The sequence below is a fragment of the Zea mays genome, chromosome 1, assembly GCF_902167145.1.
Source record: "Zea mays cultivar B73 chromosome 1, Zm-B73-REFERENCE-NAM-5.0, whole genome shotgun sequence".
Classification (NCBI taxonomy): domain Eukaryota; kingdom Viridiplantae; phylum Streptophyta; class Magnoliopsida; order Poales; family Poaceae; genus Zea; species Zea mays.
In genome coordinates, this window is record NC_050096.1 from 261907226 (window position 1) to 261931078 (window position 23853).

Sequence of the window (23853 nt, forward strand, 5' to 3'; positions counted from 1 at the left end):
CCGTGCTTCCCGGCCTTGATGCCGCACCCCGCCCTTGTCCTTAGTGTTGCCGTCTCCCGCTTACCCCCCTCATGACACCAATCTACGTGCCGCCCCTACCCCCATCGCCACCTCTCATCCCCTCCCCTGCCCAGTCACCACCCATCCCTCGGCCACCTCGGCGGTTGTGGCAAGGGCAAGGGCATCATATTCATGAATGGCTGGTTCTATCGCCTAGAGTGCACTAAGTAATTAAAAACAAAGTGTGAGCTAGTAATGTATTCATGTATGATTTGTTGTTCCAAAATTCTAATTTGAAATTTAAATAAAATTATCTCCCATATTTATTTAAATTAGAGGACATTTATATGGATCAAACATTTCAAATAATATTTTTCTTAAAATAAATATTGTTTATGCGCTGCATGCTGGAGCATTATTTTTACCCGTGAGAATTTAAATTCGCACCTAAAAATTGGATTTGGATTTAAACTCTTTTCTAAAAAAAATCAAAAAGGATTTTTATTTCTATGCTGATTTTCGAATCCGATCGTTAGAACCGTCTTCCTTGAGTTCTAACAGGATTTTGTTCCTTGTACGAACACTTTCGGTGTTTAGTCCCGACGACGCACTACGTGGTAACCCACGTAGAGCTTTTGGGAGGACGACGATGTCGATCGCTGCTCGATGATACATGCAGGGACACGTTGGAAAATGAGGTATTTATATAGGTTCAGTTACGCAAGTGTGTAATGCCCTATGTCATGTGTAGTGCTGAGTATTGGATTGCTCCGAGTTCGCAGATTACATGTAATTGTGGGAGGTGGAAGATGAAGTTGCCTATCAATCAATGGAGTGCTCTCTTTTTTGTAGGGGTACTTCTACAGCCTTATATAGCTGACTGAAGAGACATCGCTTTATGGATCATTGAGTCCAATCGAGTCTACTTTCTGTTGCTACAAGTATGCATATTCTTTCAGTGCTTGGTTTCCTTCTCCAAGTTATCGTCTGAGTGATCCGGTGCTCGGCTGTGCTCAAGACACGTCTTTAGAGTTCAGGTGATCCCTCTGCGGACACGCAACGTAATCCCCCTGCAGGACACATGCACCATCGGTATACACGTGCAATATTCTTCGAGATTTTCAGCTATCCTCCGCGTCGTCACTTCGGTTATTATTTGTCCCACCCAAGCGAGGCTCACTATGCGCTCTATTAGGCGACTTATCAGGGGCCTCTTTGGTGGCCCATGGAATGTATCTACGCCTTAGTGGCCCATGGGACATCTATCTCCCAAAATCCCCCAAGGCTCAAGCGAATTTTCGAGGATAATAGGCTCGAGACACCAAGAATGAACTATGTTATTTGATTGTCTTTAAGTGCAACTTCTTTTCCCATGTTGTTGGTGCACCCAATGGGTGTAGCCCTCGAGCTTTGAGTTGAGTTGAGCAACAATCTACTCAATGGTTCCCGATATCTTTTCTTCAGAGGATCATTTTATTAGCCTGGTTGTGAGTAAGTCGAGTTTTTTTGACTAAACGACATCTAGCCGACTGAATTTAGCTTGACGGAGGTTTGGCCGACTAAAGCTTAGTCGACTGAGACCTATCTGGCTGGGTCATGTCTAGCCAAGGTTTGCTGAAGTTGTTGGCTGAGTTCAACTGATAGAGTCCTGGTTGACTAAGGTTTGACTGGACAACTTGTTGATATTTTTTGGTTTGGAGTTTTCCAGAAAACCCAGACTTGGTACCCAATGGATGTGTATGTCGTCTTGTCCGCAGAGCAGTTTCTTAAGCTGATAGGACGCAATGATACGTGTGAGTAGTTCAATTATTGAACTCTGATGCTGTGTTACGCTATGTTTTGCAAGAAGCGTGTCGTTTCTTGGAAGTTTAAATGACCCTTGATGGCTTACGACTGTTCGTTGTATGGACGAAAGACGAAAGGGCACCCTTCTGAGCCAACCGTCTGGTATGTACTTCTTCACTCGTCTTTGCTTCACTTTCTTGCTATCACTTTCTCCACCTGAAAACTCTAATGGCTGGAAGCAAGAGCGGCAAGGGCAGCGAGAAATGCAAGAGAGGCAAAGGTGGTAAGAGGAAGTGGCCTCCAACCTCGCCGTTAGAGGACTTCGACGACTCTGAGTACTCGGAGGTAAAATCTTCCTCCGGGGATGAGAGGACCCTGCCACCGACTCCTCGCTCGTCGTCATCCGTCTGCACGGATGACTCCCTAGGGCGGAGAGATTCTATGTTTAGGCCATCGAGCGAGTAGGGCTTGATGGCTCGGATGACTCCAAGGAGGAGAAGGACAAGGATGGGTACTAGGGCGACGACGAGGGCGGCGAGGACAGCAAGGTCGACGGTGGTGGCAAGGGTGGAAACGGCAAGATCGACGATGGCGACAATGGCAATGGCAACGACAGCAATGGCGGCAGCGGTGACGATGGCAAAGGCATCAGCGGTGGCGATGGCAATGGCGGCGGCAGTGAAGGCGACATCGGTAGGCGCTGGTGGCGGGTCACCACCAGCATAGGTTAGGTAGCTTGCCGTAGTGGTAGTGGTGGGGTGGATTTTGGGCCAGTTCATAACGAATTGGCCGTTTATGTAAAAAGAAGATAGGTTATGCATGCATGGAACTCTATTTATATGTTTGGGTTTGAAAAACTCGTTTGGTTGCTTTCTTTTGCCCTTGTTTCTGCGTTCCAATCAGCTAGTCATGAGATCGTGCTTGGTGGTTTTACGCAGTCGACTGAAAATCCGAGTCACAACATTATAATAGGTTCCCAGTCAGGATGTGAGCGATCAGTTGTTATATCTGTTCGGTCTCCTTGTATGTGCTTGAAACCCTAACTCTTCTTTCGCTACGATCCCCACCTCAAAATTCGCTAGTCGGGTGTGACTTTGTGCTTGATTCTGCATTTGTGAGAAGCACCATGGCACCTGTAATACCCAAAATCATACTTAGGGATTTATTAAAAGAAGGATTCCTTCAAAGATCAAAACAAGTATTAACTCTAAACAAAGGGATTAAATGAAAAAGATCATTATATAGACTTGGCTATAAACTTTGAAACAGTCACTAGTATTTCTTAATGGAAATTATACCTTAGAAGACATTTTATCTTACATCAGATAAGTAATAGAATATTGGAAAAACTTTTACTCAAACTCCACATCCAAAATAATATTGTATTTAAGTGAACAATATTGGAAATTTGTTTTAGACGTCAAAACAAACCATGCATGTGTATTTTTGTTTCTTTATTTCTTTTAGACGTCAAAACTCAAAACAACCACTAGGAAATCATCCTACTCTTGATTTCGGTATTAATCTTTATAATTAAGATGCCAATACGGAAATGTATTCCCTCACCTTGTTCGGTCCCTTGCTTCTAAAACCTGATTTTTATGTATAGTTTGATTTGTTTTCAAAATTCTACGAGGCCACAAAATACATCGTATTTAAGATTAAAAAACATCATAAGATTTTTATTATTATGTTTTCTACACTAATCATAACGTTCTCTACTTTATTACAAATAATAACATGATTAATTCTATATATTTTTAAAAAACAAATAATTTTGCTGTTCACTATATACCACACCAAATCTTAAATTAAAGCTCCACTTTTATGTATAATTAACTAAATCTCTAGTACCTATTAAGCATCAACTATAGCCGTGCACAGCAATACCGTGCTCCCCGGCCTTGGTGTCGCACCCGCCCCAGTCCTCGGCACCACCGTCTCCCGCTCACCCCCCTCGCGACGTGAATCTGTGTGACACCCATCCCCTCCCCTGTCACCACCCGTCCCTCGTTCACCTCGGCGGTTTTGCCAGGGGTGAGGGCGACATCGACTACGGTGGAGGAGATGTGGTGGCGGCAGCTAGACAGCGACATGAGCACGGTGTCGTTCAGGTTCGTGACCACCACCATCCTCGTGTCCATGTTCCTCGCCATGGCTATCCTCGAGCACTTCCTCCGCCCCTTGCCCACATGGCCGGAATTGCGCCGCCCCGGGGCATCCGCCTCCGCCTCTTCCTAGGCTATCGCGATGAGCGTGGTGCCACCCTCATTGTGGATCTTGAGGCAATGATGAAGCTCCAAGGCCACGCACCCCTCAAGGTACGACTAAGGAATATTGTTCCAGCACACTCTCCTCACCTCCCTCCCATCCATTGCCTCTGTCCTCTTCTCCCTACTGGCGCCACGATACCTGTTGTTCTCGTTCTTCCTCACCTCTGGTGTCACTTCCATGGCGCCCATGTAATTCATCCTCCTCGTTCCCTGAGATCTATGCAACCCATTATGCACTCCATTGAATTGAGGTCTCCAGATCTTTTTCCTCCTCTGCACTCGCTGCTCGGTGCTCGCATTGGTCATTCGTGGACCTCTCCTCGCCCACATCGTCGCTTGTTATGCCCTCCCCCTCCAACCCTAGTGCTATATTTTGGATCCGACCGTCGGCACTGGTCATGATCCTTGACATTTTGGTCCTCTCTCTCGCCCTAACCTCCCGCCAATCTGGTCCCTGTCAGGTTTGCACTCATCAATCTCCTCTCATGTATTAAGATGTGAAATGAGTCTTCTTAATTGATGAGGAATTTGGTTCTATACTCGATGCCCTATGATGCAATCCTCCAAATTGTATGATATGTTGGTTAATACAACAGGTTCCCTAATGACTACATATGTGCTGAGGGTTATCACAGATTGAGGGATGTGTGATACATGAAGGAGTTGTGTTTGTGAAAGAGCTGAACTGCACATTTAACACAAAGAGCTCGACTGCATATGCAGTGTGTGTGCATCGATGGTTGCCCTGACATGTAACTGTGCTATGATAACTGATTTGCTATGTTCCTTTTGATCAAAAGAGGTGGTATCCTTAATTTGCGATGCTATAATGAAAATTATTGAGCTAGATACTATTAGAAAATTAGGCATTATCAGTTTTAATTTAATCCAGAAAACCAGTTTGATGTATGTGACAACATGTATGTGCATGTGTGTACCACTAGTCGCATAAGTAGTAAACAGAAATGAAACATGCACAAGTATTGAAAACAGAAAGTACCCTGCGGAGGGACCGATGCTCAAGGCATCAGTGGATCCATTCACACGAGACATCTCGTGTGTATGTTCAATGTAGTCGTATGCACTCGATGCACGCATATGTACTCAATGTAGTCCCTCGAAAGGCACCAACGGCGAAGAACCGGAGCGGATGAAGCGAGCAGTCACAAGTACGCTCCCCAAAAACTTGATCGCCCGCACACCCGTGCAAGTGTACCTCTACGGACGGCAATTTCAGAGGCCTGCTCTCCCACTCTCTCTATGCTCGCAGAAGGTGGGACGGGGATGTGCTGAATGCAACATGTTTGAGAGACAGTTCGAGTAACCAGAAGAGCGTCCACCTCCTTCGTATTTATACATGCGCAGAGGGAGGAGAGAAGGGCAACAGACAGTAACGATCGTGCCATTAGAGCCAAAAACTGATGAGCCATTACAGCCATAAGACAGGAAACAAACGGTCATCACTCTAGGCAAAATGCGCAAGCATTAGGGAGGAATATTCGAACCAAGGTCTGATCTACACGAACCACGGTTGCGGCCCGGCCCGGTCGGCAGAGGCGGCGCACTCGCGCGTGTGGGAGTCCTTCATCCTTTTCTCAACTTCTCAATAGATGCACAAATGGTCCACCTATTTAAGGTGATTGATTTGTCCCTTGAAATTCCAATATGGTACTAAATTATTAGTACACCATAGCATTAAAGTGGGCCATTAGCATTGACTATTATTGAATATTAATTTAGGCCAAGCCCACATTAATCCAACAATCCCCACCAAATGCTAAGTCACACTAAAATGCTCTCATCATCTCAAACATTTGATATACTGGTGTTTTGGTGGAAACTGTTAAGTTGAACATCCACCTTGAACCTAGACTACACTTACCCTCTGGTTAATGGACTAGGCCTTGAATTGGCAATTTTGCGTGGAATAAGGTTCATCTAAACTCTTTACCAGTACTAGATTGCCGAACGCATCCCCTCTAGTTGGAGCATATAAGTCAAACTCCATAGCCTTTCATGGGTATCTAGAGACCACCTAGATCTCATAAACTGTGACTAGCAGTTAAGCCATATAGGTATGTTCCTCTAAAGATGTTCTGTAGGACAACATCTTTGCATCACAAAGCCACTCAGAACATATTAAGGTGTAAACACCAACCTACCTTACAGTAAGGAAAGATATGCATCTGAAATGAACCTTATTAAGCGTCTTTCCTCTCAGTCTACCACTAGCTTGTTTCACCATTCTAATTCACGGGATCTCCGATCTCATAGAATAGGTTACCACTATGATAAACTTTAGATGGGTCTTAGGCCCATCTCACTTGATGCACTATCTATCACACTACGTGATAGCCCCTTAGTAAATTGATATGCCAGATTTTTAGATGTATGGACATAATCCAACGCTATTACTCCGGAGTTTCTCAATTTCCTGACAGATTTCAAACGCCTCTTTTTGTGCCTTATCGACTTCATATTATCCTTAGAACTGTTTATCTTAATTATTACAGTATGATTATCACAGTTCATGGAAATAGCCGGCACAAGTTTTTCAACCACCGGTAAATCCATAAGGAGTTCACGAAGCCACTCATCCTCAACTGAAGCGGTATCTAATGTTGTGTGTTCTGCTTCCCTGGTCGACCTCGTTAAGATGGTCTGCTTGCAAGACTTCCATGAAACAGCGCCACCTCCAAGTGAAAACATATATCCACTTGTGACATATATCTCATCAGCATCAGATATCTAATTGGCATCACAATAACCATCTAGTATTGTTGGGTACTCGGTATAATGGATGCCTAAACTCATAGTACCTTTTAGATAGCGCAGAACTCTCTCAAGAGCATGTCAGTGATCATCTCCTAGATTTGAAACAAACTGGCTAAGTTTGCTCACAGCAAACGAGATGTCAGGCCTCGAAGCGGTAGCTAAGTACATGAGTGAACCATTTATTTGGGAATATCTCAATTGATCCCTAGATATCCTTCGATTTTTATTCAATAGCTTACTAGGATCATAATGTGTTGGAGCAGGGTCACATTCGCTATAACCAAAGCGACTCAAAACCTTTTCCACATAATAGGATTGCACAAGTGTGATCCCACCATTGCCTTCTCTCAATAGATTAATGTTAAGAATAACATCAACTTCTCCCAAATCTTTCATTTCAAAATTATTAGACAGAAAGTCTTTTGTCTCTTTAATCACATCAAGACTCACCCCCAAGATTAGAATGTCATCAACATACAGGCATAATTACTCCCTCGCCCCCACCATACCGATAATATACACATTTGTCTGCTTCGTTCACAACAAAGCCGACAGATGTCAAATTTCTATCGAACTTTTCATGCCATTGCTTAGGTGCTTGTTTTAGGCCATATAACAATTTCAATAATTTACACACCATGCCTTCTTGTCCGTTTGCTACAAACTCAGTTGGCTGCTCCATGTAGATTTCCTCATCTAGCTCTCTATTTAGGAATGTTGTCTTAACATCCATTTGATGGACGAAAAGACCATAAGAGGCAGCCAGAGAAAGTAGTACACGAATTGTGGTCAATCGAGCCATAGGTGAATAAGTATCAAAGAAATACTCATCTTCCTTCTGTGAATAACTTTTAATCACAAGCCTCGCCTTGTACCTTTCAATAGTACCATCAGGCCTAAGCTTTTTTCTTGAACACCCATTTACTCCTAATGGGCTTACATCCTTAAGGACGCTCAACGACCTCCTAAGTTTCATTAAACATAATATAATCCATCTCACTCCTTATTGCTTCCTTCCAAAAGTCAGCATCAGGAGAGGAATATGCCTCTTCAATGTTACTTGGTGTGTCATCCACAAGATATACAATGTAATCATCACCAAAGGACTTTGCAATCCTAGGTCTCTTACTCTTTCAAGTTGATACATTGTCATCTTCCATAGGATTATGTATATGGGATTCTCAGTGTGTCCTACCGGAATAAAATGCTCATGGGGTATAGTTGGTTCACCATTAGATGTATCATGTGTAGCTTTCATGGGAAATTCATTCTAAAAACGTAGCATCTTTGGACTCCATAATAGTACCAACCAACATGTCCGGTACTCGAGAGTTTATAATTAAGAACTTATATCCAATGTTGTGGAAAGCATACCCAAGGAAAACAGAATCAATAGTTTTTTGTCCTAATTTGCGCTTCTTGTTAATTGACACATTCACTTTAACCAAACAACCTCAAGTGCACAAATAGGAGATGTTTAATTTCTTCTTTTCCCATTCCTCGAATGGTGTGATTTCTTTTTTCTTTGTGGGAACTTTATTCAGGACATGACACGCCATCAAAATCGCCTCACCCCACCATTCCTTAGATAGTCTCGAAGTCTCTAACATGGCGTTAACCAAATCAGTTAGAGTACGGTTCTTTCTTTCAGCAACCCCATTGGATTGTGGTGAGTATGGCGGTGTCCTCTCATGAATAATACCATGTTCCACACAAAAATCAGAAAAATCACTCGAAAAATATTCTCCACCACGATCAGACCATAACCGTTCAATTTTCCTCTCGAGTTGATTTTCAACTTCAGTTTTATATGTCTTAAAATAATGCAAAAATTTATCTTTTGATTTTAAGAGATACACATAATAAAATCTAGTAGAATCATTGATAAAAGTAATAAAATATCGCTTGTCTCCTTTAGTCAATATTCCGTTCATCTCACATAAATAAGAATGTATTAAGTCTAGTGGTGCCAAATTCCTTGCCTCTGCATCCTTATGAGGATTGCGAGGTTGCTTAGATTGCACGCACACCTGAAACTTAGAACCTTTGACTAAATCAAAATTCAGGATTAAATTTAAATTTGCTAACCACGAGACACAACCAAAATTGATATGACAAAGTCAAGAATGTCAATATACGACTCATTCGAAACAACATTGATCACAAACTTATTACACACATCATGTAAAATTAAGCGGAATAAGCCTCCAATGTCATAACCTTTTCCAGCAAATATCTCATACTTTGACAGTATACATTTATTAGACTCGAACACAAGTTTATAGTCATCTCGACATAAAAGTGAGCCACTGTCACACCCGGTTTTGGAAGGCAAACCGAATGCGAACCATGTACGTGCCAGGATCAGAGCTCACGTACACAGCGATTACATAATTGGACATCATCACACAATGCTCAAAGTAAATAGTGGAAAGGTACTTTAATTACATCAAGATGTCCAAGACAACCACAGAGTCTAATACATAGCCATAGTGTTCAACATTAATATCAAAGTGCGGAGAAACGAAACGTAGATGATAAGCCTACACAGGCAGCTGACTGGGGGTTTGCCACTAAGATAAACTAGAACTCGTCGTAGTCCTGGAACTCCTCAAAGTCCTCCATGTTGCCAGCATCACCTCCTGAGCACTGAGTACAGTGGGGACAACCTGGGGTGGGGGTGTTTTGTAAAGCAAGGGTGAGTACACATCAACGTACTCAGCAAATGTCCCGTTTGGCTAAGGTGGACTAGCTGTATGTGGGGTTGAGGTTAAGCAGTTGCTTTTAGTTGGTCAAACAGTTATTACAATTAGTAGAGCCAAGTTTTAGTAATAAACCCAGTTATTACCCAAAAGTACTCCCTCTAAGAGGAAATACCAGAGATCAGAATTATAACCAACACTATTAACCATCATCATAAAAGTAACCAAAGTTCTTCTAATCAAAGAGGATCCCAAGGCTGCTCTTAACCGTGAGCTCGACTGATATACCAGTTTCTAACACTCTGCAGAGGTTGCACACTTTACCCACAAGTCGTGATCCCTTTATGCCTCGGGTCGATCAAACCCTCAAACACTACCAAGGTGAGTCGACAAGGTTTCACTACGTAGCATTTACAAAGACTCCCTTAGTGCATAGCTGCTCGTTAGGTTTCGCTAGTCGTACAAACGTAGTACACCTCCCTATGGTGGGTGACTAACAAAACCAAATCGAATGAACCTCTGCACCCCCCCTTGGCAGAGCGAGCACTACGCCCCGACCCCCATTGACGACCCTCAGGCAAAGCCAACTACACCCCCAGGTTCTTCTAATTAATCAGCTAAGGGCGTCTCATTCTATCCTCATGGTTGCACTGTTATCCCAGGTGGTCACTCCACGAACAAGTCCTTACTGAGAGGTACTCAGGAAAATGGCCTGAGCCCCCTAATATATCACAATATCATCATCGAGATAACATCATCGTATCATAAATAATCACATCATGTTCATTGATTAAGTTAAAGCAATAGCATAAAGCTAACCATGATAACCCAAAAGGTAAACAAGGATAAGTAAATACAGACTAGTCAATCCTTAGGTTTCAGTAATATAATGCGGGACAGTGAATTATAAATGAATGGGACATAATGGGTCAGAGGACACTTGTCTTCACCAGGTTGTTGCTCAGGAAGGTCTTCCGCAACACCTCAGGAACCACGGACTGCTCGTTGTCTAAATAAAGCGATCATACATTCAATACATTTGGTAAATGACAAATAAACAGCATATCAAACATGTACAAACATGGGAACACATCTCAAGAGAAAAGTATAAATTCAAAGGGAATTTAAATTATAGGGTAAACTAATTCTCATTGAGTAGTTGATTATTTTCTAAGTATTGTCCATGATTACATAATCTAATTTAATTCCTTTTAATGAGACATACAAATTAAACTAGAGATAAATTCATGTAATATACTTTATTAATCTCACAAGAATAGATATACTTTAACCACTAGGGTTTTCCTTTTATTTATTTTATTAAATGAATAAATCAATACATATACTAGTCCATAGTTAGCCATAAAAATTAGAGTGTCCAGATAGTGAATGGAACTAATTTATTTAAACAGAGAATATTCCTATAAACATTTTACAATTTGAACCACTAAATTTGGAGTTCATATGCAAAATATATGAAATAAACAAGTTTGGGACTTTAAAAATATGAAAATAGGTCTAATTCTGTAATTATTTAAAAGCCTAGGGTTCAATCTGTAAGATCACAGGGGCCTGCGTATAAAGTATAGGGACGACATGTTCTATTCACAGAAAACCGAGGGGGTCTTAAGCAAAACAACCACGGCAAAAGGGTATCCGGGCTTGTCGGCCACCCAATCGAGAACGGACACCCGAGATTAGAAGCGGGTGCGCGGGATCGGACGCGAGGGCTGACCGGTGGGTCCCACACGTCACCGGCCTAGGTATCCCCGTGCGGGATGTGAGCGCGGGTGCTCCGTGGCGGGCGGGGCCCACGGGTCAGCGACTTAGGCACTTGGGAGGGGGAAACGGCAGGGGTCTGACAGGCGGGGTCAGGGGGGTCGGGCCCGCTAGTCAGCGGTAGAGGGCATGCGCAGGCGACTTCGTGGGCGCGCCCTGACGGATGGGGCCCTCCAGGCAGTGACACAGAATGGGGAAAGAAGGGGGAGACTAATGGGTGGGTCCTCCTTGTCAAGACCGCCGTCTACCTTGGTCGCGCGCACGGCGCGAGCGCCATGGCTGGAGCGGCGACTCCACGTGGGCGAAGAAGGCACAGGGCCGTTGCGGTTGGCCAGGGGGGTCTCGGTTTGACGGCGCGATACCGGTACTGGCGATCACCGGCGACTAATCAACAGGACAGAGAAAACGGGGGGGAGAGAAAACAAGGTCCGGCGGGGAAATTCACCTCAGGTGGAGCGGGAACGGTGGCGAGGTTGTGCCTGACGGTGGCGGAGCACGGTCACGGACGGCGGCCGAGCTCTACCAGCGGCGGGTTCGGGCGCAGGAGGCCTGGCGATGGGGACGCTCCGGCGAGCTTGAAAAACGGGTGCGTGCAGCTCAGGTGAGTGGGCAGAGGCGAAATGAGCGAGGCAAGGGGAGGTGGGGATGTGCGGGGACTTGTAGAGGGGGTCAGGGTGCCGGTTTGGAGCTAGGTAGCGACGTGGGCACGGCAATCTCGGCGTGCGTGCACGCGGTCCGCGTAGGCGAGCGGTTGAAGGAGGGGGAGGGACTGGCGAGCGGGGCCCACGGAACAGAGGCACAGACGCGCGAGCACACAACGGGCCAAAGCGCCGACATGGTGACCCCACAGAACAGCGAGAAGGAGAGAGGAAGAGAGGCGCGGGTCGGTGCCGACAGACGCGGTCCACCTGTCAGAGACCAAGGGCACGCGCGCGCGGCTGGGCTTAGTGGGCCGATTGGGCCAAAATGGCTTTTCTATTTTCGAGGGATTTTCCAATTGCTTTTCTATTTATTTTCTCTAGGTTTTCAATTCAATTTCAAACCAAGTTTCAAATTCAAGCTAATTCAAACATATGCAACAATTCAAAGAATATTTAAACTCAGCATGATGCAACATTTCATGACTCATAATGTTTTGGCCAAGAAAAATAATTAATCCCTCCCTAATTAAGCTAAATCTACACAAAAGGAAAAAAGAGAGAGAGAAGCTAGAGAGAGATAGAAACTAGAGTGAGAGAGAGAAGAGTAACACCTAAATTTGGATGATAATTAAGCTAAACTGGATCCAACGGTACTAACTGCATGGATGTTGTCAAGATCCTACTTTTATGGACGGAATAAAGCATTTAAATCAGATTTTTTGTTTCCATGAATGCCAATCTATTTCCTTTCAACCCACATTCTTATGATCATAAATTTGTGCGCATGCAGCAGGAAACAAAATTTTTACGCGATGTACCACACTTCATACATATCTACACGGCGTAGCATAATTAGTATCAGTATATGTCAAAAACTCGTTCCAACGAGCCTATCTGCATCGGCTGTTGTAGAGATCCTATTTTTATGGATAAAATAAAGCATTAAAATTAGATTTTTTTTGTTTCCATGCATGTCAATCTATTTTTCTCTCAACGCATATTATTATCATCCTAAATTTGTGCACATGCAGCACGAAACTGATTTTTTACGCGCGTACCGTATTGCAAAAATAACTACATTATGTAGCATAGTTAGTAGCAGTATATTTCATAAAATGTTTATAACGAGTTTATCTGCATGACTGTTATAGAGATCCTATATTTATGGAAGGAATAAAGCATTCAAATCAGATTTTTTTGTTTTCATGCATGCAACAGTTAACAGATACCCTTCTTAATTTCTCGCGCATGCAAATGTAAACAAACTGCATGCAAGGAATGTACGCATACAGAAGGTAGGATGGCGGCCAGGCTACGGTGGTGCATGGCTGGCTGGTGCTTCCTGTATGCTATGGAAGCCCAAAGCTCTCAATAGCCTCACCCTATGTGTGTGTATATATATACTAGGTATATGTCCATGCGTTGCTACAGATCAATATGAAGAAAATTGATGGCATCAAAATAGTATTCTAACAAATCAATGCACTGAAAAAGAATATTGATATGTTTTCTCAAAACTTGAACAGTAACACTTTTGGATATACAACATATCATTGAATACAACAGGACAAAGCCTTGTAAAATATTCTAGCCTTTTGAAAGGTTATGCTCGATTCAGACATAAATTAGTTGAAATATAAATATTAAAAATTATAGTGAACTTACATGAACTCCTGGATACTGTTAATGATCTTCTCAAGGCAAAGATGGAGGTTGTATTGTCTGAGACAAGATCACAACAACAACTTTGATGACTGAGTTTAACTCGCTTGGTCACACTTTTCCTATTAAAAATGCAAAAACTTGTGTATCCATTATGAAAGCTCAGCAGTTTGAGAGACTTGAGTGTTGCTGACAAAAAGATTGCTATATTTGATAAACAAAAAATTGCATACCATAATGCTTGGAGCTGCATCCATAATAACCTGGCTTATGCTAGCAAAGGTGAGGATATAAGAGATGACCTGAATGGTCTTGACAAGGCTGTTAGTGTTGTTCTAGATTGAGGACTAATAAGCATTGATAAAAGTAAATTCACAAAGCACCGAGATGAAAAAATGAGCAAATCACGAAGCCAGAAGAACATATTTGGTTATATGATCTGCTTATTCAGAATGTAACAGACTTGACAGATTTAGTTAGCTCTAGAAGAAGCAAAAATGAAGAAGAGAACTCTTTTATTCATGTAACACCCCGGGATCCACAAACACCCCGAGATGCTACTAGACTTCACTACCAACGGCCGAACACTAAGCAAAACAAAATTTGGCAGCGTCTCCTTTGTAATTATAAGCATCGCAGAAGCAAAAGAGATATATCAATACAAAATGAATCATACTAATATGATATAATTCTCATCAAAGATGATTAACCATGAATGAACCAGCTTATGCCTACATCATATTTCAAAATATGAACTTCAAAAGTCAATAACCAAAGCTAATTATTTGGTTCTTTAAACAGTGTGTGCAACGTGCCGCTACTTCCCACTCCCCTTGACGAGCATCAAGCACCTGCACTGAGTAATGCAAGAGTGAGATGAAACATCTCAGCAAGCAAATTGTTTTGACGAGATATTTAAACCACAAATTGAATTAATCAACATTTTAAAGAAATCACAATTAAGATCCAAAATACGTGTAGATATAGAACTCAATAGTCCCAATAACCGCAATACCATCTCATTTCTTCGAACAACCACAATAGGTTGTATAACACTTCCCTGCTTCAACAATACCTGCAAATATAACTTCAATGTATGCATAGGAATGCAATATGTAGGTCCTCTGCCTTCGTACCTATGAGAGTATAAAACCATGTCCTCTGCAAATATCACTTCAAGAATGCATATGAATGCAATGCATATGTCCTCTGCCTTCATACCTCTAAGGGTATGAAGCCGCATCGTACCCCTCCTCGGGCAACGTACGATGCTAAGTTGTACCGGTACAGTCAGACATTAGGTCACGACAAATTTCAGATGCAAGTGAATCATGCAATGTATATGGCATGCTGCATTTAACAATATACTTCACTTCCTTCACATACAATACAAACCTCAAATAATATTTTGTTTACCTTCAGGGGTGTGAATTAATCTCCTGGGTCATACTCGAATCATAATCATCATCAATATATGGTTGAGCATTAGTATAATACAAGCAAGTAAAGCATCACCATAGAGTTCAATTATGAAAGAATTCCATAATTCTGAATATTAAAGTGTAGGCGATAAAAAAACAACAAGTCAAAACGGTAGCAACCACCGCTACATTCACTTGCCTTTATCGAAGAAGAAAAGTGTACTAGGAATGATCCAGAGTGTAGCCACCTAGGGTTTCCCCAAGAAGATCTGCAAGAAGAGATGGGGTAGAACATCTCCTTGATCCTCTCTTCATCTTCAATTCAACATGCTCCTCCTCTTCTTGATCCTTGCTGCGTGGGGGAGACCTAGAGCGAGGAGGAAGCCATGGAGAGGGTAGGGGGCGGCTGCCAATGGGGAAGAGAGGGAGGGGGCGGCGGCCAAAGGGGTGGAAAGGGTGGGGGTAGCTGCAACCATTAGGGAGAAGGAGAGGGGGTCGGCTAGGGTTGGGGAGGAGAGGAGGCTCCCATCCATCAGATCGAGATCAATGGCCCAAACTCGCTCTCCCATTTGAGCTCCCGACCCTAGCGGAAAAAATGCCAAAAGATCTACTGTTTCCTGAGGAATGCCTCTTGAAACTCCAAACCCCAATGCCACAGAACATGAAAGAAAAGAGAAAAAGAAATTTAACTTCTTTTCAGAAAATTGGGGTATCACAATTCATGAGTATGAGCTGAAAGGATTGGCTTTCCGAGCTGAGTGATGTATCTTTTTGGCTAAGTCAAACAGTTCAACAGGCAAAAGAGTTGAAACATATGAATTATTCTGCTATGTCCATACTTTCACTGATTCTACACTGCAACAACTTTTAAACAGTCATGACAAGGCTTTAATACAATCATACTTACTTCCAGCATTAGTGTTTGAGAAAAAAATAGTTAAAGAAACCAAAATCCTAGATTACAGAAGCCTTGGCTTAATAATACCATTTGTTGTAAAACTTCTTTTCTCTTATGAAAAAGTTTGCTTAGGCATGGTTGCAGAGAAAGAAAGAAAAGAAGAATAGATGGAAGGATCAAGTTATTCATACATTTATTAAACCTATATCAGAATTTTAGACTTGCTTTTGTGCCTGATGAGACTTCCTGAAACATGTATGCATGTTGCGCTGCTGCCGAAGCCCAAGAAGCATGAATGTTGACTTGAATGCTCAACCTCAATGTACCAGAATTATAATCCTTGGCTTCGAAGCATAAATTCAGTTCTTAGCACTTTAACATAAAAAATGAAAGGGTAAGGCTATGCCAGCTGAACATGTACCTTTAATCTAACTACCTTATCAGTTAGAGGGGAGCTAGGGGTTTAGTGCACTTGGATGCAGGTGATGCTTGCGTCTGTTCTCAGTTGAGGTAACTTGATTGTAACCGGCAGGTTTTTAGGATATACTACAAAAGTTCCTGTTTCCTTAATTGCCTTCAGAAATTAAAGTGGTGTCTTATTTGCCATTGAAACATTTTTCTACCTTAATATTTGAATCAAAACATTCATCATCTGCTCCAACTTTCGCAACACATAGAGGAGATCATGATTGGAGGATAATAAACAATCATTTAAAAAAGATTTGCATTTACTCACCTCTTCGAGTAGAAGGCTAAGAACCAACTCATAGACTATAGCAATTTTTTCTGAAAGAAATAAAATAGACAAAAAAATAATAAACTAACTAAAACCTAATCTCTTTCACAAAATGCCTCTAATTGATCATAGTTTCACGGGTTTCTGGCTAGGCTATATTCTTTAGGAAAATCTCCCTAATAACTACCGTACAAGTGGAAGCAAGCCGTCATCCACCACACTGTATCAAGCAAGAAAGCATAGAATTGCTACTATTTGTGGACAACGAAAATCCAAATGTACCTACATTTTTTGCAGCAAGAATACACATGTATGTCCCTGGCCATCACTGATCAGAGCAACATATGTAAGGAAGAAACGTTACTTCTGAAATTTATAGTTTATCAATTAGTACCACTAAAACAAAAATGTATTTCAAAACTTGATGATTGCAAGCTTTTATCAAACCAATAGTCATGCTGGTCTAAAGTATGCATTAAATTCGCATCAAAGGGGAGACACTGCATAGGTAGAAACACCACAGATATGATCCAAAGGGAGGAGGGTGCATACCTTAGCCATTGGAGAAAGCGCATAACATGTCATCGCAGTGCGGGCAAGCCAGCTAGTTCCCATATCTAAAATTCTAACCTGCAGAATAGTTTGGTGTTCACAGGGTCATATAACAATGAAAAAACAGAAAGATTGCTCTTGGAAGACCATTTAAGAATAAGGGACGTGCGTGTAATAGAACTTCATAAGACACATGCCCCATTGAGAGGAATTTCTTAATATGCTCCTTGGTTTAAGGATCTGCAGAAATAAGAGTGACTCAAATACTTAGATATATATGATATAACAAATTAAACCCTTCACCATAACATGATTCTTTTCTCTCACTGACAGTTCATGTTTGACCAGCAATCCTCTATAAAGGTATGGAGCTCAAATACCTTAGACATTTTTTTTTGTTTTAGTGTGATTATTCTGATTGGTGACTACTCACACACAGATACTTCTAGTTTGCAGTTCAGGAAGGATTCTATTGGTAACCAAAAAGCTTTTCTCTGATGACTTCCTTCGCTTCAGCGACCAGACTTTTGACAACTTGAGTAGCTGGTATGATCTCCGTGATTAGCCCAACACCCTGACCCGGATACATGGCCATGATATCGATATCTCCTGTTGCCGTCACGTTTGGAACAGTACCAGCAAACTAACGAATATCCTTGTGCTGGGGTCAGGAATTGTTGGTCAACTGTTTATTTCTTAGATTCAGATGCACAGGTACAGAGTATAAGCAGCTGCTAAATTCCTTAAAATAAATGGAATAATTTGCGCAGCTCTCCAGAGCAAGCGAACAGAAAATTAAGACACGAAAAATGGATGCAGCTCCTAAATTAGATATCCAAATACATACCACAACATGGACGATAGAGTGGCCTATGAAGGGTTGATCTTCCTCTGTTTCCTGGTCTGGGAAATTATTCTTCCATTCATCATAGATGGGTGTTTCCAGGATACTGCTGTGGAGCATCAGGCCATCTAGCACGTTTGAATATATTTGTGTAGTATGTGTGACTCATCTCGATTAGCTTTTGCTTATAAATAGGATATGCAAAGCTTTCCTCGGTAGCAACAAACCTGAAAGTCGTTGTAATGTAAGCATATATAAGAAATTAAGATGATTATGTAACCACCCTGGACATAGTGAATCAACAGACCGAGATAATACCTAGTTCCTAAACAAACACCTTGGGCACCGAGTGCTAATGTGGCAACATAGCCACGTCCATCTACAATTCCCCATTGGCAATAACTGGAATGCTCGAGTCTGAAACAAGATCTACTACTCGTAGCAACAGTGGAAAAGGAGGCGAGGTAGGCAAAGCGTCGTGGCCTCGGCGTCTAGTCTAGATCTCGTGAGGGTGCGGGCCGCCGCACGAGGAGAAGAAAGGGACGCCGGCAGGCGGGCGGGCGGGGGAGGAGGGTGGGAAGGGGACGACGGGGTAATAAAAAGGCAGGGCACAATTTACCGCATCGGGAAGCTAAGGTGCAGTAGTTCAGTTTGCTTTCTTCTTCCACTCACACAGAGTCGTGAAGCCTCCAAACCGTTTTGAGATCGTCATCACCGCCAAATCGTTGGGGGGAAATACGGGCAGCACTCCGTCCACGCCGTGCCCTCGTCCTCAAGGGACCACCACGCGGGGGAGAGAAGAAGTGTGTGAGTCGGTTAGGGTTTACCACGCGGGGTTAGCGCTCGTCCGCACAGCAGTGAAGGAGCTCCTCCCCGTCTCCGCTGCAGGCCACACCTAGTCTGCCACCGCCCGGATCCTTCACCATCCGGTTGATCTACATATCTCCTTGCTTGATTTAGGAGAGACGGCGGCTGGGATTGGGGGTGATGGGGGTAGAGGAAGAGTGGACGGGGGCCGCGTACCTTGCGGGGATGGGCAAGGCGGCCACTGTCTCTGAGGAATGGGGCACAGGCGTTGATGGCACGCAACGTCGGCTGCGGTGGGGGCGAGCGGGGCGGGTCGCAGGGGAGGTGAACGTGCAGTGAGGGGGGAGGCAGGGCGCGGACGCGCGGTGGAGGCTGGGGGCGCCAGGGCGGGGGCACGGTGTAGCCCTGGTGGATGCCCACACTGAACCCTTATAGAGTAGTAGAGATAGGGCAGGTATAATAGGAGCTCTGGGCTTCAGATATTAAATGGAGCTCGGGTCGGTAACGGGGTTAAGGGAGCATACAGGACCACAGGAATCGAACGTGTGGGTGTTCGACCGGACCGTGACAAGGAACGTGCAGGTTGGACTATGATTTAACTTAAATTTGAGATGCTTTGACTATAAAGAATAGAATATTTTATAATTTGATGGCGGGTTTGGAACTGACTAGTGTTGGATAGATCTATAGTATTGTCGACAAAGGTTAGTGCAATATATATAACAGTGTATGAACATTCATTACTAGACTTGCCTTCTTTGCCGAGTTCACCAGACACTTGGTAAATACACTTTTGCACTTAGCAAAGGCTTTACCGAGTGTTGCACTCGGCAAAGAGCCCTCATTTAAAAAGTTATCAGCAAGGCCTCTTTGCTGAGTGCTATTTGTTGGGCACTCGGTAAAGACTTTGCCAAGTGCTGACCCAACACTCGTAAAAGAAAAGTCGCCATAACGACATGTGCCATGGTGGTGGCTTTGTTGAGAGCCTTGGCCCTGGCACTCGACAAACCTTGTGCCTTTGCCGAGTGCGAGGGCCAAGGCACTCAAAAAATCTTGCTCCTTTGTCAATTGCTAGGGCCAAGGCACTCGTCGAAGGATGTTCCCAGGTGGTCAGGCATGGTCACTTTGGTGAATGTCATGGACATTGCCCTCGACAAAGGCACCCTTTGCCAAGTGCAACACTAGGCAAAGTGACAAAAACAACCTTTATTTATTTTTTACATTCCATCCAAACAAATAGAAGATATATATCACTAACATCACATATATATCATCAATATATATATATATATCACCAACGCCATATATATCTCACAAACATCACATATGTTTCTAATAATCCAAGTGCTGGCCAATTAAGTTCACATGTCTCACAAATAAGTTCACAAACATCACAATATATCACAAATGACACATATCTCACAAGTAGCATCACCAAGCTAACCAATTAGATAGATTTGGTGAAGCATGAGAATCATTTGATGGCGCTAGTTGATTATACACAATGGAGAGGAGATTATATGTGTGAGACAAGATAAATATATATCATACATGACTAAAACTTCCATACTCTACTAGGTTTTAAGTAGTGTTGTGGTTTGACCCTAAGCATAGACATACAAACTAAAACATTCATACTCACATGAGTGGAAAACTAAGGAGATGGAGGTGGAGAGAATAGCAAAGCTGGTGGAGCTACAACCATAGCGGCGCCAAGAGTTTGCATGTATTAAAGAATGTCCACCATCCTCTGCTACTCGACCTCCCGTTCGACAAGCCCTCACCTCATACTCTAGACATTGCCTCCTATCTTCTTCCAGCTAGGCATGTTACAATAATGCAAAGAAAAGGTTATAATAATCAATAAATGATGAATAAAGTAGGAATAACCTGGAGTGTCTATATCCTATGCTATCAAGTGTCCTATCGAGGGCATATGGCCGGGCTCGCGCTCGTGCTCCTTGCTTGAATCTGAGATAGAGTGAGAGTAGCGGCTGAGTCGAATGCACCATCGTCAATCTAGTACCGCCCATGCTTCTTTGCCTCCTCCGACCCTCATGACAACTTCTCCATCAATGTCCACGATGCTCGTATCGTATTCTAGCCCATGAACCTCCCTTACCATCGATGTGTACTCATCAAGGTACCTATGGATGGTTGCATGGATGTACGCCTCGGGCCCGTCCTCCAGGTTGTAATCGATGTCGGATGTTGGCTCGCCCTTATGGGCCGTAGCAAATGCCTTGAGATGGAGCAAGGTTGGCCACCATGTGACATCGACTGCAAGAAAACTAGCAAGATGATAAGAAATCATGCACAATTTAGTGTTACAATATATAAATAAATTTGCATATGCTTCTATGTATCCACTGAGGCTATAGTTTCCTTGATGGTGTGGTACACCTAACATCATCAAATGTCGGTCCTGAAAAGCGTTGTGTGCCTCCTCCCACTCGCTGGAGCACCACTTGTCCACCATCTATTCCCAACACTCGGGATGTGTGATACCTTATTAAGGAGTCATCTACAATACATCAAGTACATGGCATATTAGAAGATGAAATTAAGCCTACTTAATCTGAAAAGGAATCAATATTAATGTTTTGTATTTACCCACAAGTATGGGTCCTAGGTCAACATCATGATTCTTGCGTCCTTTTTAGAGACCTTCTCTCCAAAGACGATCCCATGGTAAGTTACGATGGCCTGGATGTGCGTCTCGTAGTGCATGTCCATGATGAATTTTTTATAGCATCTGGTAGGCACCGCATCCACCCTAACCTCATATCCCTCCAAGCATCTAAAGAAATCCTGCATACGAACATGATGGATGCATTAATTATTTCAAGAATGTCTAATGAATGTAATATATTGAGAAATATAGTGCGAGAAAGACTTACCCACAACTCTTGCTTCCTCCTCTCTACCTAGTTGAATACCCTACCAGACCAATCTTCAGCATCGATGGCGACGACGTGGTGGTTGAACGAGTAGGTTGGGCCCGTCTGAAGGTACCTTTTGATGTACTTAGGAACTTGTATGTCGCCTAGAGTGGGGGTGAATAGGTGTTAATTAAAACTTTGACCCAATTGAACTTTCTTACTTCACTTGATGAGTGGTTGTAGCGGAAGAATGCCTTGTCCAAGTGATACCTGCACTTCACAAATACTTGTAACAAATATAAGTCAAGAAACATAAATTAGAAATATAGCAGGAGACAAGGCACATGATTTTCCCATGGTTCGGCCAAGCTCAAATGCTTGCCTACATCCATGTTGGAGTTGGCCAACTGGCTTGTAGTCTATTTCAACTCCTTCCTCCCTTTTCTCAAGTTTATAACGTCCTATGATAAACAGAGACCCCCACTATCACTTTGTTACATTACAACAATCCTAAGGCTAACCACAATTTGATAGCTCTCTGGTGGATGGTGAATGTAAATGAACGCTTTCTCAAGATCTAGCTCTTCTTTTCTCTAAGAACAAGCACTCTAGCATGCACACCACTCTCTATCACAAGATTACACACCGATCACTTGATCTCTCTTAGAGATGCACTAGGGAGGGATTAACGCTTGCTAGGATATGTGTATGCACTTGTGGAGGCTTGCTTGGTGCTATTGAAGGTGTGGAGGGGTCTATTTATAGCCCCCATGGCCAAAGAAGTCGTTGGGTAGATTTTGATTTTCGTGGGTGCATTGGACCGGTCTGGTGCACCACCGAACCTTGAACAGTCATGTTGTCTCTGGGATCTTGACAAAGACTTTCCATCTAGGCTGGCACCGGCTGGTCCAGTGAACCACAACTGTGCTACCACAGCCGTCGCGTCAACTAACTGTTGGAGTCGACCGTTGCCCTGAAGTAGCCATTGGACCAGGAGGTCCGGTGCGCCAGGCTGCCAAGTCCTCAAATCGACCTCTGTGGAAAAGTGGTATGATATGCCATCGGACCGGTGTGGTGCACCTGGCCACCAAAGACCAATTCTAGAGCTCTCTGGACAGAAGGTCTAGTGCACACTAGACTGGTCAGGTGCGTCCCAGATAGTTGCACTGGGTCCTTTTTCTGCACATCATCTTCCATTCAACTTGGCCAACTTTGAGCACCTTCCTTTGTATTAGACAAACTTAGTTAGAGTGTATCCAAGTGGTTTAAGTCATGGATACTCACATTTATTTTATCTTAAACCCAGATGTGTTCTTTTCTTCAACCTCTTACTCCAAATACCACTTGGAACCTCAAAACTCTAAATCTGATCAATTATGTCACTTATTTGAGTTTCAATATGTTTTAATGGTCATTAAGAACTTTTCCAAACTTTGGAATCACCCATAGTCCGATTCTTCATTGGATTCTCAGTTTTGACTCCTTTATCAAGGTATGCACACATGAAAGCCCTTCTAGGTTCTAACTTTGATACTTTCAACTTGAAATTGTATTATGACTTGAACCATCCATATGCATATAGAGTTACTCCGATGGCTTCAAGTCACATCTTCTCATGTTGGTATTCAATATCACACAACCCTTCACAGCTTAATCACCTTTGGCTCTTGCAAGTAGTCTCTTCTTCTCTTTAGGTTTTGGTACCCCAATCCTCTTGACCTTCACCCTTGCTTAGTCCCTCGAAGTTATTCCTTGCCTTAGTCCTTGGTCAACCAAACTGACTCCAGATCATGTTCATTGATTACCAACTTAACCAATGTCTATTCTTCTTCTTCTTAACCTTTTTTTAACAAAGATCACTCTCCTTAGCATGACCTATATTGAGCTTCATTGGTTCTTCGACTTAATGCAAGTACTTGCTTCTTCATCTTAGCTTTGGTACCTTAGTCCTCTTGACTTTCTCCTTTGCTGAGTTCCTCGAAGCCAAATTTCTTTGTTATCTTCAGCTTATGAAGCCTTCCTTAAGTCATACCATCTTGAGTGTACATTGAATGTCCTTTTCTCTTGTGATATTCATACTCCATAATTTGACTCAC

General features: G+C 42.9%; 1 long non-coding RNA gene across 3 annotated transcripts; it reads right to left on the reverse strand.

Annotated features, from left to right (window-relative positions):
• Positions 1-10226: 10226 nt before the first annotated feature.
• Positions 10227-19239, reverse strand: LOC109943527 (uncharacterized). 3 transcript variants are annotated; one of them, XR_004855543.1, is made up of 5 exons: positions 18688-19239; positions 18072-18295; positions 13851-17302; positions 13621-13739; positions 10227-10544 (listed from the first exon to the last, which is right to left on the reverse strand). It is a non-coding gene; the product is annotated as an uncharacterized lncRNA (long non-coding RNA). The 3 variants fall into 3 exon arrangements; XR_004855542.1 differs by having other exon boundaries at positions 18387-19182; XR_004855544.1 differs by lacking the exon at positions 10227-10544 and having other exon boundaries at positions 13442-13739; positions 18387-19182.
• Positions 19240-23853: the final 4614 nt, after the last annotated feature.